This window comes from Castor canadensis, chromosome 5 (assembly GCF_047511655.1).
Source record: "Castor canadensis chromosome 5, mCasCan1.hap1v2, whole genome shotgun sequence".
NCBI classification, from domain to species: Eukaryota; Metazoa; Chordata; class Mammalia; order Rodentia; family Castoridae; genus Castor; species Castor canadensis.
Window position 1 is genome coordinate 7,993,054 of NC_133390.1, and position 15,555 is coordinate 8,008,608.

The following is a 15,555-nucleotide window of genomic DNA, read 5'->3' on the forward strand; positions in this document are numbered from 1 at the left end:
TTTGGATGTGGTTGTTTTGGGAAGTAAACGGCATAGTTTTTTTCCAGGCTGTTCTGTGCACTAAGGTGCTGGCAGTCTCAGCCTAAGCCGGTAGATGCAAGGTTCAAGGTCATGCAGCCGTGCTGACGAGCTGAGCCCTGCTGAGCCCAGCATTCAAGCAGTGGCCACTGCTAGGGCATGATGGGAAACTCAGAGAGCAGCTGGGCTGGCACCTGGGCAAAAGATGCTTGAGCTTCCTTCAGAAAAGACAATCACTGCATCCCCACTTAAATTCAAAGGCAGGGCAGGAGGGAAGGGACGTCCTTAGGGAAAAGACAGTCACCATAACTCACAAAATAAGGACAATATTGTTTTCTTTCCGTGAGCAATAGGTCCTGGCTGGTGAGAAGACAAAAGTGAGAAGAAAAAATGAAAGCGAAGCGTGCCTGGCAGCTCAGCCTTCTAGGCATCGGTTGGCAAGAAGCCCAGTTAGTAGAGCCGCTCACCCTAGGGGCCTCAGCGGGATTCGCTGGCTTCTTTTCTGGGGTGCCACTTCCAGCTGCCATCACTGCAGGTACTAGACAGCTCCTTCAGCAGAAGCAGCTGCTAGGAGGACCAAGTGGGCCCGACTGCTTTGAGAACACTGAGTCCTTCCTGGCTGTGCTCGGAGTCACATGGTCAGCAAGCTGACTAATGAACGCACACACAAACACACACACACACCATCAGCCAGGGACGCTTGGCCCACCCTCGTGTGCACATGGACTCACGTCCTTGCTCCACCTCTCACACGCATCCTGCTCAAGCCTCTATCCTCAACCTCTGGTTCTGAGCATGGAAAGAAGCACCACCTCTGTGGAAGGGCTGGGCCTCAACATAGCTGTCACTGTTTGCAGGGAAGGGCCACAGTGGTCAGTTGGCGAGGCTTGTTGGCATAGACTCATGAGACACTGGCCCAGCACAGGGAGGCTCCTGGACAAGGGTCAAGGGACAGAAGGACAGTGTCAAAGGGAAGGTCAGGCAGGCTGCAGCCCAGAGCCTCTGACCAGCAAAGCCCAAGGTCTGTTTCCTCCTGCTGCCTCCACAATGGGGACAAGAAGCCCAGCCGCTTCCTGCTGCTGGCAGGCAGAGGCTCCTCTGGGAACATGGCAATGAGCTGAGCAGCCCTCTCAGGTTCCTGTAGGATTCGTTCATACTCAGTAACCTGCTCTGTCCATGAACTTGCTCACACCTCCTAGCCACAGCAAAAAACAGAGGGAACAGTTGTACACATGTGTATTTCTCTTCTGTTTTGTGCTACCTCTGGACCAGGGAACAGGTGACACATCTTGACCTTTATCTGACCATAGAGAAACCAAGAAGGTGGGGATCTGCCGTTCCATTTGTGTATGTGGCACCGGGGTTTGAACTCAGGGCCTCATGCTGCTAGGCAGGCACTCTACCACTTGAGCCGCTCCAACCAGCCCTGTTTTTTTGTGTTGGGTATTTCCAAGATAGGGTCTTGTGAGCTATTTGCTGGGGCCAGCTTCGAACTACAATCCTCCTGATCACAGCCTCCTGATTAGCTAGAATTATAAATGTGAGCCCTGGGTGCCCAGCTTGCTATTCCAGTTAGTCTAGGCATTGAGATTGGAAAAGTCATCACTTATTTATGATAAAACAAGGAATTGTTTTTTTGCAATGTTGGGGATTGAACCCAGGGCCTCACACATACTAGGCAAGAACTGTAACAGGGTCGCATCCCCATCCCCAAAAAAGCAACTTTAGTCTGCCCTTTCAAATATAAAAATGTGAGCCAGGTGCCAGTGGCTCACACCTGTAATCCTAACTACCTGGATTGGGAGGATCATGGTTCAAGGCCAACCTGGACAAATAGTTTGAGACCCCACCTTAACCAACAGCTGGCACAAGGGCACATGTCTGTCACCCCAAGGTACACAGTGAGAGTGGGAGGATCATAGTTACAGACCAACCTGGACCAAAAATAAGACCCTGTTTTCAAAATAACCAAAGCAAAAGGACTGGAGGCGTGACTCAAGTGGTAGAGAGTCTGGCTAGCAAGTGGGAAGTCCTGAGTTCAAACCCCAGTACTGAAACTGAAGTCTTTTTGTGAAATCAGGGCATGCCACACTGGCTTGGGTCACAGCTCTGTTAGCTCAGCTGCCGAAAGTTCCTGATTCACAGTGAGTTCTTTGTCTCGTGAGTGCAATGAATGTGATTCTTGGACCATGGAGGGTGAGAGTGTAGTCAGGAAGCTTATTCAGAGAAAGAACAGAAGCCTGGTGCTGGTGGCTCATGCCTATAATTCTAGCTACTCAGGAGGCAGAGATCAGAGGATCAAGGTTCAAAGCCAGCCTGGGGAAATCGTTTGAAAGACCCTATCCCAAAAAAAGTTCACAAAAAAGGGCTGGCAGAGTGGCTCAAGTGGTAGAGCACCTGCCTAGCAAGCATGAGGCCCTGAGTTCAAACCCCAGTACCTCCAAAATAGAACGAGAAAGGACAGAGATCTCATGTGAGGTGGGGACGGGAGGGGTCCCAAGCCAGATACCAGTGAACTTTGAGTCTGAGGGTTTTTAACCTGTTTGCTCCTGGGAGTAGCCCATTTTCTGTGATAATTAGGTGTGCGGAAGGCAGCGTTTTGGTTGGCTGGAAGGCTGAAACCTTCAGGTCAGACCATGGCCTCACCTGTTCTCATTTAGGTCCTTCCTTCTTTCCCACCCACCTGAGTTGTGGGGGAAGGAAGTGGATTGTTAAGAGGAATGGTGTCATCTCTCCCATTTGTTGGCAGCACAGGCTATAATGAAAGTTTCATAAGGGTCCTTGGTCCTAACTACACCTGCCTGATGTCAGTCAGCTAACTACCTAGTCTGTTCTTTCAGGACCACCAAAAAATAAATAAGGAAATAAAAATGGATAAATCTGAATTGATAAAAAAGAGAAAGTCTCCTACAAAAAAACGTGCTCTTCTGTCAGTCTCTACTTGAGTCACAATCCAGAATGTGTCAGTGAAGTTATTCTATTAATAGATCTACCACAAAGGACAGAAAAAAATAACTTTTTTCAAACTCTCTAAATTCTGTCACTACTAAGATAATGACAGACTAACAATGATTGCAACTTAAAGAGCACGTGCTATGTGTCAGCTATTCTTTCCCTTATTAATTTGATCCAATGAGATAAATGAGAATCCAATGAGGAAAACGCAATTCTAAACGCCACTATACAAAGGAGGAGACTAAATCACAGAGATCAAGTTAACCTGTCCAGGGTCACAGGTCAAGTAAAAGACCCAGGATTTGAACCCAGACAGAAAAACAGGGAAACATACATTAACTCCAATAAAGGCATAACCATGATTACATCCAAATGAATCCATATAATTGATTGTTTCATGGCCATATTTGGCTCTTATGAGTCCTGACTGGATAGGATGAAAGATGATTTCAGACCCAGGGGTCCAAGTTTGACTCCCCATGGGAAACAGGAAGCAGCACACAGGAAATGACACAATGGCTCCCTCCGACAACTCACCAGCTAAAACAGGAAGTAGATCTTGTAAGACCTTGATTCCCTCCCTCAGGTAACAGCATATAAGACTGCCCTTCCCAGTCTTCCTTTCTTCCTTCCTTTTTCTTTCTTTCTTTCTTTCTTTCTTCTTTCTTTCTTTCTTTCTTTCTTTCTTTCTTTCTTTCTTTCTTTCTTTCTTTCTTTCTTTCTTTCTTCTCTCTCTCTCTCTCTCTCTCTCTCTCTCTCTCTCTCTCTCTCTCTCTCTTTCTCTCTTTCTCTCTTTCTTATTTATTTTCTTTTGGGGATGAACTGGAGTTTGAACTCAGAGCTTTGCACTTGCAAAGCAGGTGGTCTACCACTTGAGCCACACCTTCACTCCTTCTCTTGCTCTGTTCTTGTTCACTCCCAAGACAAGGACCTGGGGTCTTCTGAGCCCTGCTGTTACCACATCACAAGCATACCCATCAAGTAGATCCCTGTTCCTGCCCAGATCTTCAGGACTAGACAGGCTGTCTGTTTATTTGTTTGCAGTACTGGGGATTGAGCCAGAGCCTTCCACTTCCTATGCAAGCACTCCACTGCTGGGAAGCCTTAACCAAGATTGTTGTGACAAAAGTCTGGTCTCCTTTTGGAGGCACAACATACAACCCCAAATATCAGAAGAAAAAGAAACATAAGTCAGACTCAGCTGTTTTCCAGGAAGCCGTCCTTATAGGTATCCTTGTAAATTTAGAAATGCTTTGTTTCATTGTTTCTGTAAATCACATCAGATTTGGCTCTGATCCAGAGAGTTCTGAAGCCAGCCATGTTTTCTGATTCCTACCTCCTAAATTTTTAGGAGGTTTCAGGGCTTATCAATGGAGATCCTAGACTTGGAAGGGACAAGGAGCCTGTCTTCAGTACTTAGGGTCATGTGCTTACCCACCAGCTGCCTGGCCCTGACACCTTCCTAACCCAGGGACTTTCAAAACCCCTTCATCCATCCCTGTGAACAGGCACTGGAATCTTCGACCTTGTGGAACCCTAGAAAAAAAATAACCTTTTTCCCAGTGGTAGCAAAAGCTACCTCCTAAGATGGGGCCTCACCCTCCTATAGCCAAAGCCCCTGATTCCCTGCTTTCATGGATGGCTTTGGAGATCAAAGGTTCTGAAGTCACCCCAGATGATCCTGCTTTCATGTCAGATGCTATATCCCTGAGTGAAAATATTTTGAAAACTACAGAACATTCAAAAATTGTGTAACAGTCAATTACTTGATGATAATAATAAGACAGAGCCAAAAATAGAGCCAGGATTTGCATCCTAAAATCAGATACCCCAGTCATATTCAACAGCCTAGAGGGAGGAAGGAGGGATGGAGAGTCCCTGGGAAGGGCCCTACTGGACCCTGCTAAACCAAGTCAGGCCAAGCCCATGGGCAAGCTGCACGCATTCCTTCTGCAGGAAGCACCAATTTCAGAGATGAAATTTGAATTGGCAGTGCTCTGTGGATGAATGGCCACTGTGGGGAGAGGGAGGAGAAAGCAGAGACACCTTCAGGTGGTGGGGCAACAAGTGAGTTGAACAGGTCTGAGGATTGTTTATAAGATGTTCCACACTGCCTATAGAATTCTCACCCCTTCTCACCTTAGGTGTGTGTGTGTGTGTGTGTGTGTGTGTGTGTGTGTGTGTGTGTGACAGAGAGACAGAGACACAGAGAAAAATAGAAACAGAGAAAGAGAGAGAGACAAAGGGAAATATTATAATCTGAGATCCTGTATATTTAAGCCATTTCTTGAATCCAAAAACACAAAGCCAATTACTGGGCAACTATCCAAGGAAAATGCAGAAACTTCATTCTAGAAAATTATTTGAAAATACTACTGACTGGGTTTTACAGGTGTGTGGCAGGGGGAAGACATTAGTGAGCAGCTCATTTCCTGGCTGGGAAAGGCCATGGAGGTCACCCCATTAATCAGGGAGGGCCTGGTCACCTGCCTCTTCCTCTCATTGCCTCTTGCTCAGCCAGAGGGTGAGACCAGCACACGTTCACTTTAATTCCTGTCTCCTGAGGGCCTTTATTTAAAAGCTCACCACCTTCACCAGCTCTGCAGGTAAATGATTGACTGACTCCAGCTTTCCTTCCACAGGGGAGCCTACCTGATCCCGCTGGGGGCATCAGCTGCCTCCAGCTCTGGGGAGGTCTGGGATTTTTTTAGTCATCTCAGGCATTTTTCCAAAATAAAGCACTTGCATAGCCTTCTCATCCAGCATAATAAATAGCAAGAAGGTGGGATTTAACAGCTGGCAAAACAGGAGAGTTTGGGTCTAGTGGCTTTAACAGGCATCTGGGGAAGCAGATGGCTGCCGTGGAGTTGGAGGCAGTGGGAGCCCAGAACCATGGAAAGGGAGTGAGAGTGGGGAAGTCTTGTGCTATACTTGGGAGTCCTTGAGCCAGAACAAGATCTGTATCGAGCCCCTATGTGCCTACATGTCACATGCTTTTATTCTTTCAAAATTAAATATGGTTAAAACCAGAATGAGGTACTATACACACCCACTAAAACAATTAACATTTAAAAGACTCATGATCAAGTGTCAACAAGGGGGTAGAACAACTGCAGGGGTTTTTTGTGGGGGGAGAGTGTAAATTAGTATAATTACTTTGGTAATTGTGAGGAAGCACAGAAGGGGAGGGCCTTCTGGGGGCTGTGATGTCCTCTCTCTGGACCTGAGAAGCAGTTGCACAAGTGTGTCTGTTCTGTTGATGATATATACAGGATGGATTTTGATTGGTTATATTTTTTTCACAACTTACTCTACTCTCCTGGTCACTTTTTTATTCTCATGGCCTTACACATTATAGCTACTCCACAAGTGACTTGTGGCATAATGCATGGCTTGGGGCTTGACAAAAGATTGCCACCAAGAAGCCCCTGTAGACATAAGACTCCTCTCATCTATTTTACATATGATTTAGTTTAACTTAAAAATCTGTGCAGAATTTTCCAGGACCACTGTGTGTGGTAAGCAAGGCCTCCCATCACCATGGACCAGGTGACAGCTGTCCAATGCCAGAAACACGGTGAGGTCTTGACTAACACAGCAAGGGTGGAAAGTAGCCCAAGAGCCCATCCCACTTCCTAAGCGAATGCTGTACTCCACTTCACCAGGAGAGCCAGTAATGGACGGCAGACCCATTCCCCCAGTGGGCCTGAACATGGCCCAAAAGCAGTCTTTTGAGGAAAGCCCTAAAGTATGATTCTAGCTATTCTAAAACATTTGCACCATCTCGTCTTGGCTGCATGGAATTCTTTTAATGAATGCTGAAACTTCCTGTCTATATTTAAAGAAAACAAACTTCCTTCATCTTGTCTCCAACTCCTCCAACTTACTTGTACCTGTTCCCATGTCTCCCCCACCAATTCAAAGCCTTCATGTCTATCATACAAACAAAGGATCCCAACTCCTACAGATTTCCTCCTTCATCATTTCTGTCGTGGGTTGTTCAATTCTTTTGGGTCTTTCCTTCTTTTCTATGTTTCTATCAATTATTGAGCAAAATCTCAATAATCAGACTATAAATTGAAAATCTGTCTATCCCTGAAATTTCTTACTTCATGTAATTGGAGTTCTGTTGGTAGATGTTTTATTGGTCAGGGTTCTTCTGAAAGATAGAAGCAATAACATATATATTAAGATAAATGAAACTGGACTACTAGGGGAATTGGTTCACACAATTATGGAGGCTGAGATGTCCTGGGAGAGGCTGTCTCTAAGCAAAAACCATGGGGTGCCACTTGGCTCAGTCCAAGTTCAAAGGCCTAAGAATCCAGGGAGCTGTTGGTGTAAGTCCTGGAGTCCAAATCCTGGGGAACCTGGAGGTCTGACATCCAAGAGCAGGAAAAGAAGTATGCACCCAAGTTCCATGAGAGACACCAATTTACCTTTCCTGGTTTTGTTCTATCTGCCCCTAGGCAATTGGGTGATGACTGCCACAGTGATGGCAGATCTTCCCACATGAGCCACTCAGGCTCACATGCCAATCTTCCCTGGAGACACCCTCACAGATACGCCAAAAATAATGCTTCATCAATCCTTAATCCAGTCCCAATGACACCTAATTAGCCATCACAGGTATATAAACTAGAAGTGTTATGTCCTCTTGATTTAAACCTAAATATATCAATAATCATGTTAAATGTAAATGGTCTAAATACACCAATTAAAAGGCAGAGATTATTGAAGAGTTTAAAAATAAACAAACCAATATCCAACCATATGCTGCCTGATAGAAATCTTGTTTAAAAATTAAGACACAAGAAGTTAAAAATACAGGATGGAAGCCAGGCAGCACAGCACACACCTATAATTCCAGCACTTAGGAGACAGAGGCAGGAAAATCCCAAGTTTGAAGACAGTCTGGGCTAAATAGTGAGATTCTGTCTCTAAATAAATAAGTATGGAAAAGTACACACTGTTAACACTAATTTTAGAAAGATGGAGTGACCGTATTAACATTAGACAAAGTAGCTCTTAGAGCAAAGAATATTATTAGAGATAAAGAAGATAATTTCTTAAGAAAGAGTAATAGATGGGTGGAATTTGATCAATGCACATTTTTTATACATATATATATGTATGGAAATGTCACAATGAAATCCCTTTGTACAATTAATTTACCCTAACTTAAATAAGTAAAGAAAGAAAAGAAGGTGATTTCAAAATGATGAAGGGGCCGTAGCAATTTTGGGCAGTTGTAGAGTGAATAGTATTCACCCTTCTACTTTCTTCTTATAGTACAGTCAAAGCAATCCTTTCAAATTCATAGCTTTCAATTCAATAAGGCAGACTAGGTTTATGTATTTAAATGCCTATCTCCCCCCAACCCATTAAACTAATAGTAACCAATAAATTACTTGAAGATGTATCTATATGAAAGATATGATAAAAAGATAAGTAACTCAAAGTGAAAAAGTCATGTGAAAATTAGCACTGAACATTGAATCTATTAAATATAATATATCCCATTAGTACAGAAATTCTAACCGAAAGAATATATTTGCAGCCAGGTGCTTGTGGCTCACACCTGTAATCCTAGCTACTCAGGAGGCAGAGCTCAGGAGAATCACAGTTCGAAGCCAGCCTGAGCAAATAGTTCGTGAGACCCCCATCTTGAAAAATCTCATCACAAAAAAATTGCTGGTGGAGTGGCTCAAGCAGTAACAGTGCCTGCGTAGCAAGCATGAGGCCTTAAATTAAAACCCTAGTGCTGCCCAAAAAAAAAAAAATGTAATTGTCATAACTCCTGGAAGGTGACTGCTTAATTATTATTAATTAATAATGATATAAAGTAGAACAAAAACTCCAGAAGAAGCAAATAAGATTGGGGGAGGGAGGAATAGGTGGTCTTTTGACATCTTTTATATGAGAAAATCAGGAAGGATGGTTGTGTAGCTGAAGTTGGTAAATAATGCCGGGTGTGGTGGCACATGCCTGTCATCTCAGCACTTGGGAGGCAGAGGGAGGAGGACTGAGAGTTTGAGGCCAGCCTTGCTCCATAGTGAAACCCTGTCAAATAAATAAATAAATTTAAAAATTGGAACTTTGTAAGAAACAGTGCTTTATCAAAAGAATAAGGACGCTGTGTAATTTTTAAAGTAAGCACTAGTAGAATGCTGAAGAGTATAAATAAGCCTTCCTAACTCAAAGGCTAAAAAAGTCAGCACAAAGAAAAGGTGGAAACCAAAGAAATAGCAACAGAGTATTAAAATACACACACCTTACCTTCCAGATAGAGGTAATCAATCATAATATAGTTAATAAACTTAATAATAGGTAAAATTCCTCATATTCTATTGAAAAAACAATCTGAGTATATATCTATATTGAAAGAAAGTGACTTAGAAAAGCTAAAAGTCAGTTACAAGCAAAATTATAGGTAAAATGATGGTACCTAAATGAAAAGAAAGCAAGGGAAAGTATCAGTTATTCACATTTGAGAAAGCTGAATTCAAAGAACTTTTTCCTTTTTTTTTTTTTTTTTTGTGGTACTGGAGCACCTTGAGCCACTCCACCAGCCCTTTTTCGTGAAGGGTTCGCGAGCTACTGTCTCGCCAACTTTTTGCCCCAGCTGGCTTCAAACCATGATCCTCCCGATCTCTGCCTCTTGAGCAGCTAGGAAGGAACATTTATTAGGTTGTACACACAGTCACCTGCCACGATAAACTTCAGGATCCACAGTGAAACAGTATTTCACTGGAAAAACAACAGAAAAACATTAATAGCAAAATATTTGCTGGAGGTGTGGCTCAAGTGGTAGGACACCTGACTAGTAAGCACAAGGCTCTGAGTTCAAACCCAAGTATTGCCAAAGAAAAAAATTTAATTCACTTATTTTGGCCCCTGTCATCAATTAAGAAAAAGAAAACAGAGATACGTGGTCTAAATAACAAGATGAACAAGATTGATCATACACACACACACACACACACAATACATATTCTTTGTCCTAAAAAGAGACTGAAAAAATAATACATTGTCTTTTTAAAAGCAATAGAAGACTTACACAATATTGCAATATATTAGAGCACAAAGAAAACCCCAATAAGTTCTAAGAAGTGAAATATAAACCACATTCTCAACCTGTAATAAAACTAAAATTAATAACTTCGAAGAAAAAAAATAATACTTAGCCTATTGGAAATGGAAAAACATTATCTTGTTTTTCCTTGCTTTAAAGAGGAAATCAAACTATAACTATAGCCTATCTAGGAAATTACAATAATGAGGATATTATATATCAGCATCCCATGGGAAAGGGTCAAAGCTGAAGGCAAAATAATCACATCCTTAAACACGTCGTAGAATGAAGCATTCTGGGGGAAAAAAAATCCTAGAAAAATTAATACATAAAGCAGAGGGGGGAAAGCCAGAAGAATTGATAACGAAGTCAAGTTTTATTTTTTTGAAGAACAAAAGAGAAAGAGCACAAACCAGCTTGATCACTTTTTTTTTTTAAAGACAGAGGTAGGGAGCACAAATACATGAAGTTAGGATTAAGTAAGAGAAATAATGACACCACAGTACCCAGGCAACTCTGTGCTGGTTAATGACCTTGTAAAGTACATCACGGGGCTGGCGGAGTGGCCCAAGCAGTAAAAGTGCAGGCACTGAGTTCAAACCCCAGTGCTGCCAAAAAAATAAAAAGAAGGTACATCTTACTAAAACTGACTGATTAAAAGGTGGAAAGCCTAACAGTAATTTTGGTAGAATTGGAAAAAGGTGTCAATGATTTATTCTCTACAAGAGCCTCATGCTCAGGTGGTCAGTAGCAAGGGTTCTGATTTTGAAAGAGCAAATGCTTTCTGTGCTGGTTTCAATCATTCAAGGCATGTTGCAGGCAGAGAAGCTTCCTGAATCTTCCATGCACTAGTAATTTACCTACTGTCCCTTGGTTCCAAAACTGTTCTCCTAGAGCCCCCTCAGTCCTAGGGCTGAGTCCCCTTTGCTGCTCAGATTCTAGTGGTGGCACTAGAGGAAATGCGCTCAGGTGGCTGTAGCTGTCCCAGGCTGTTGGCAAGCCCTGTACTCACATGATTGCGCCTCTTCACAGGGACCAGCAGCAGCTGTAGTCGTGACCGTGGCCTCTGCAGAGGATAAACTAACTCCCTGGGACCTTTGTGTTCCTAGGCTCCCCTTTTATTTCTTCAAGCCTAGAAATAGGGCTGCTTCCTGAAGCCATTCACTCTGGTTTTCCTTAATGTCCCTGTCAATATTTGTCACAACTCCTTGTATTAAATCCCCTTTGCTTGTCACACAGTATGGTTTTTGTTTCACTGGGTAGAGACTGACTAATACAAACACTGACACCAAAGTCAGTTTAACACCTCTCTTTGTCTCTCTGTCTCTATCTCTGTCTCTCTCTCTCTCATACACACACACTGCAAACAGACCAATCTCTATAAATATTGACACAAATGTTTAATAAAATATTAGAAAGTAGATCACATATAGATAAATGTACCTCATAAATAAGTTTGTTCCAAATACATCACAGAGAGCTCAATAGGTCAAAGGAGAAAACAGTATGACCATCACAACAAGAGACATTAGAAAATCTTCCACTGCCTTTTCTAAATTAGAAGAGGACAATAAAGAAGTCAGGAAAAAATCATTTATTGCTTGAATTTGCATAAAATATCTCTGGAAAAATACACAAGAAGCTGAGAACTTTAGTGACCTCTGGGGAAAGACAGAAGAAGACACCAACAGGAGGAAGATTTCTTTATTACCCCTTCTTACTAGTCTTCTTGTACCTTTTGGATTTCAAACCACAGGAATGCATCAGATATTCAAAACATAACAATTAAATTTAAGATTAAAAAACAAAAGTGTTTTAAAAACAGAAAAAAGGTGGGCACTGGTGGCCTAGCTACTTGGGAGGCTGAGATCTGGAGGATGGTAGTTAGCCAAAGTTAATTGTTTGTGAGACCTCGTCTCTAAAACAACCAGAGCAAAATGGACTGGAGGTGTGGCTCAAGCTGCATAGTAGTACACAGAGCCCATAAATGCAGGATGGGATGGGGACAGGGGTAGTGAGGTTGCAGATGGAATTAAGGTTCTGATCAGCTGACCTTAAAAGAAAGAGATGTTCCTGGATTGTCCAGGAAGCCCCAGTGTTATCATAACAGTCCTTGTAAGTGGAAGGAGACAGGAGAAGGAAAACCTTAGGAGGACTCAGCCCAATATGGCTGGCTATGAAGATAAAGGAAGAGAGCACAAACCAAAGAATGCAGGAGAAGCTGGAAAATGCAAGAAGAGAGACCCTCCCAAAAGCCCAGAAGGAACACAGCCCTGCCCATACCTAAAAGCCCAGTGAGAAAGTGTTGGACCTCCAACTTCAAAACTCTAAGAGAATGACTTTGTGCTCTTTTAAGTCACTATTTCTGTGGTAATTTGTTATAGCAATGATAGAAAATTAATACAGCGATGCTGCAGTGACAGGGACAAGGTCATAGTAGGAAGTGGCTGGGAAGCCAAGCAACAGGTGGCGTCTGGAAGCTCAGAGCATCTCTCTGAGGAGCTGGGGCTCAGTGGTTGGAAGAAGGGTGCTGTCCAGCTGGAGCTGGTAGAGCAGGCAGTTCTGAAGGCTCAGGGAAGGTAAATGGGACCCAGTCACCTTCCAGGTCTTCCTGAGCCCACCCAGGCACCATCAGCTTTCTCAGTAGTAGAGCCCACTTCAAGTTCCACCCCTGCATCAGAAAGCTATAGAAATGTGAGTCTGGACCAAGAGACAATCTGAAACAAGGGGAGTGGCAACTTAGAAATAATTTTTCAAAAATGTTTTCATTTATATTATCAACCCAAAAATATATGTCAAATCTCAAGAAATGGTATACCTACGTCCATACAATGAAATATTACTCAGTGAGAAAAAGAATGAGCTATTGGACCATTGTGGGGGTGGGCATCTTTAATCCAAGCATTTAGGAGGCTGAGGCAGGAGAATCAAGACTTCAAGGCCAACCTGGACTATGTAGCAAGTTCTGGGCCAACCTGAGCTACATGGTGAGACCCTGCCTCAAAACAAAAACAGTGCTGGGGGAATGGCTCAAGTGGTAGAGTGACTGCCTAACAAGAGTGAGGCCCTGAGTTCAAACTCCAGTGCCACCAAAAAAAGAAAAAGAAAAAAAGAAAGAAATGAGCCCTCAAGTGACAAAAAGAAAGGAATCTTAAATGCAACTTGCTAAGTGAAAGAAGCCAGTCTGGCTTCATACATACTGTATGATTCCAATTCTAAGACATTCTGGGAAAAACAAAACTACAGCTACAATAAGCAGATCCATGGGTGTCAGGGGCTCTGGGAGCTAAAGGGAGGATGGGATGAATAAATGGAGCCCAGAATTTTCAGGGCAGTGAAACCGTTGTGTCCGACAAAGAAATGATAAGTATGCATGATTATAAATGGGTCAAAGCCCATAGAATGTACAGAGTGAATCCTAGTGTAAACTCTGGGTTCTCACTAATAATGAGCGCTCACAAGGGCTCAGAGTTCAGAACAACCATTCCACACCAATGTGAGCTGTCCATGCAGCTGGGAACTGGTGAGGATGTACATGGCAACTCTGTTTTCTGCTCACCTAAAACTACTCATAGTAAGTAAGTAAATGAAGTCTTTTGTTTTTAAAGCCACAGGAATAAGCTTGAAGAATATGTAGGAGCCATATGAAGGCTTTTAAGCTCTCCTGAGAGAAATTAATATGGGCTGGAGGAAGCAGAGTATCACTCCATGTGCGTACAGAAGATGATTCAATCCACTTCATTTGGCAAGGCTGTTCTTCTTCCCAAGATCTACTTATAAATTTAATGCAATCTAATATAAACTCTAACTTTTTTCTTTTGAGCTTAAAGATTATTTTGAAATTCAAGCATAAGAATTAACACATGAAAATAGTCAAAGAACTTCAGGAAATAGAGAGAAACTAGGCAATATAGGCAGGCTGGACATTAAACTCAGGTGTAGCAGACACCCCTTGTTCTTGCACCCAGTACCCACTCACTTTTACTTGTCCTTCTATTCTGTGACACCCCACATTTTCTTTTAGAACCATGCCTGCCCTTCCCTCTCCCAGCAAGTACTGAGGGTGCAATTGCCCCAGCATTGATCAGCCTGAGCCCACCAATGTGGCCCCATTGATGCCAGTGAGTAGCAATGGGGTTTGGGCAGCAGCCAGAAAGGTGGTTAGACTTGAACCTGGGCAGAGATAGACTGGCTACTGTGGCCTCAGTTCAGAGCAAAGTTGAAGGGTGGAAAAAGAGAAAGTTCTAAGGAATTTAAGCACCTCGTCTCATTCACTTGAGTCAATGTATTTCCTGTTGTTTAAGCCATGTTAAAATTATCCTCTGCTAACTAACACAGAATGCCAAGTCACTAAAACACTGTCACACATAGGGTCAAAGAACAAAAGAAAATACAGAAACAGATTTGCTGATATATGAAAATTTATTAAATAATAGAGTGGCATTTTAAAGTAATTGGAGGAATAAATTACTCAAGATGGTGTTGAAACAGCTAGCCAACCATTTGGAAAATAAAGGTCGACTTTCAGCCTCACACCATGCAAATTCTATATAACATCAGTGATTCAATCTTAGAAACTGTAAAACTGAGAGGAAAAGGGATTAATATTTTTATAATCTTGGGGTGACAAAGACCTTTCTAAGCAGAAAGAAGAAGCAGAAAAGTAATTGCTTTTGCTTTTAAATCCTTCAACTGCTGGTCTTCACATGTGGTAGGGGGCCTTTTTTTGAACCACAGTTTGAAACTTACTTGATCATTTATCATCTGTCCAAGAAACTGATATTAGCTGTCCTCACACGACTGCATTCTAGGCCTAGCTTCTCGCTCATCTTCAATGGAAAATGAGCAGCAGACTTACAGATGCCCCCAGAGCTCAGCAAGCTGCAGCTTTCTCTCTTCTTTCCTCAACCTGCCTGTTGATCTTCTGAAGTGACTTTTAAAAGAAAAAAAAAAACCAATTTTACCATTCTACAGGCTGCCCCAAGCACCAAACAACTGATACCACTTCTTATCCCCAAACTGGAAATTGAGGAGAGAGTAACAGACACAGGCGGGACACACACACATTTAGGCACCAGGGAGCTTAAAGGGCAGCAAGCAGCCATTTGGAATGTCACCACAAAGGGGGCATTTCTCCACTGAGCGTCAGCATGGGGGAAGGGGTCTCGCTTGTCCCTTACAAGGAAAACAAACCCTTTCAAAAAGGCTTTCTATTGACTTTTAACACATGTTCTCACTGCCTTTGGGGTAGGATTTTTTTTTTTTTTTCCCACTGATATTTCCTTTCTTTACCACTTTTTATCTCCAAAGGCACAATTCTTCTAAATGGACTAAATAAACAAGACTGTGAAAAGCCAAATCCTAGCAGGATATAAGGTGCATGCAGAGGTGAAGGCAGGAGATGCTCTTGCCAATAAAGTCATCTCTCTTTTAAGGTGGGCTTTTGAACTTGGGGAAGAGCCTGAGTTTGTCTGGCAAGAGGAACAACACTTAGCAGCCCCAGCTCT